Raw genomic sequence first — 2,333 nt, 5'->3', positions numbered from 1 at the left:
TTTATCTGATAGTTCTGGAATTTGGCTACAACATTCCTTGGTGTTTTCATTTTTAGGATCCCTTTCCGGAGGGGATTAATGTATTCTTTCAATAACTATTTTGTCCTCTAGTTCCATGATACCAGGGAAGTTTACTATCACTAAATCCTGTAATATTAAGTCCAGGCTTTTTTCCCCCCTCTTCAATGTTTTCAAGAAGACCAATAATTCTTAGGTTGTCTCTCCTTGATTGATTCTCAAGGTCAGTGGTTTTTGCTGATGAGGTATTTTGCATTTTCTTCTATATTTTCGATCTTTTGGTTTTGTTTAACAGAATCTTATTGTCTCATGGAGTCATTAGCTTCCACATATTCCATTCTTTTTTTTAGAGAAGAATTTTCTTCATGTAGCTTTTGCAGCTCCTTTTCCAATTAATCAATTCTATTTTTGAAGGAGTTTTCCATTTGCTCAAGTGTAGTTTTGAGAGAATTATTTTCTTTTTGAATTTGCCCATTTGAGAGAATTATTCTCATTTTGTTTTTGTCCAATTGTATTTTCCAAGGATTTGTTTTCTTGTTGCGAGATGTTAATTTTCTCTTGCAACATGTTAATTTTCTCTTGAGTTTCTTTTCCCAATTTTTCCAATTTATTTTTAAACTCCTTCCTGATTTCTTCAAGGAAGTCTTTCTGGGTTGGAGACCAATTCATATTCTCCTCAAAAGTTCTAGATCTCTCTGGGTTAGAATCTGTGCTTTCAGTGGGCCCCCTTTCTGCTGGCCTTTATTCATTTTCCTAGGGTCTTGTGTTGGAGGAGGGGGTGACTCTCAGAGGTTTGCTTTTGAATGCCATATAGGCTTTGTTCACCTGGCTTAATAGCTCCAAGTAGGCCAGTCAGTAGGGGGGTACTGGTTGCTTTCTCTGGAGTGTTTGAGGCCCTCTGCCTAGGCCTGCAGGGAGTGAAGAGAAGCAGGGGCAGCAGGTTCTAAATTGTTCTTGAACAATAGGCTGGGCCCTGGGGGAAGTAGTTACTCTCCCCTTTCAGCTGAGGGAGCTCTGTTGCCCACACATGAACCTTAGGGGGTGGAGGGGGGTTTCTGTTTGTTCTGGGAAGAAGGCTCTGCTCATGCCCCCAGCCCGGGGTTGATGTGCAGCCGTGCTGGCAACTCTCTGTGCTGGAACTTGACTTCTAGCCTGGCTGGGACTCCCCAGACCTCTACTCCCCCAGCCAAAGTTTCCGTGGCTAAAGTTGATCCTCAGACTGTCACTCATTGAAGCCTCCACAGCTAAGGCTGATCCTCTGCCTTCACCCTGCTGCTGCCCCTGTGCTGGCTGTCTGCTCTCTGCTCCTGGTTCACCTACAATCCCTTGAGACAGACCTTGAAGTAGATATTCTTCTCCTAGCTTCTTTTTCTGGGTTTTGTCAATCGAATTTCTGTTAAGAGATTTCTTTCATTGTATTTTTGAGGGGAAACCAGGAGACCTTAGCACAGTGTCTGTCTTCTCTCTGCCATCTTGGCTGGAAGTCAAATAGTATTCTTTAACTATTATATTCAGGGCAATGGTCTCTCAATTGTCCCATCAGATGGTCTTTTATGGGTCTTAATTCTTCTACTAATCTGCTCCATTTGACCCTATTTACCACCTACTCTGAGGGCAACTGGGTGGCACAGTGGATAGAGTGCCAGATTTAGAGTCAAGAAGACTTCTCTTTCTGAATTCAAATCTTGTCTCAAATACTTACTAGCTGTGTGATCCTGGATAAGTAACTTAACGATGTTTGCCTTAGTTTCCTCATTTAGAATGAACTCAAGAAGGAAATGGCAAACTACTGCAGTATCTTTTCCAAGAAAACCTCTAATAGAATAATTAAGAATCAGATATGACAGATATGACAAAACCAACCACTCCTCTCTTTCTTTTCTCTTTGGGTTTTCATAACATGACTCTCTTCTGGTCCTCCTCCTACCTGTCTGACTATTCCTTCTAGTTCCCTTTGCTGGATCATCAACCATATCACACTCTCTAACATCCCCAACATTCTGTCCTAGGCTCTCTTCTCTCTCTCTCTTTCCACATTCTCTCAGTAACCTTATAGGCTTCCATTAGTTTTTCATCTCTATGAAACTAACTCCCAGTTCTAGTACCTGCCTTTCTTTGGCACCTCAATCTTGCATCACCAACTGACTTTTGGACATTTCAAGTTGAATGTCATGAAGGGATCTTAAACTCACAGTAGCCTGAATTGAACTCATGTTTTCTCCCTAAATATTTGCCTCTTCCAAAATTCTCTATTTCTATTAAAGGGACTACCATCCTTTTAGTCTCCCAGGTTTATTATCCTCAGCATTATTTCA

This window comes from Macrotis lagotis, chromosome 3 (assembly GCF_037893015.1).
Source record: "Macrotis lagotis isolate mMagLag1 chromosome 3, bilby.v1.9.chrom.fasta, whole genome shotgun sequence".
NCBI classification, from domain to species: Eukaryota; Metazoa; Chordata; class Mammalia; order Peramelemorphia; family Peramelidae; genus Macrotis; species Macrotis lagotis.
The sequence above is the reverse complement of the archived record's forward strand: the minus strand, read 5'-3'. Positions refer to the sequence as shown.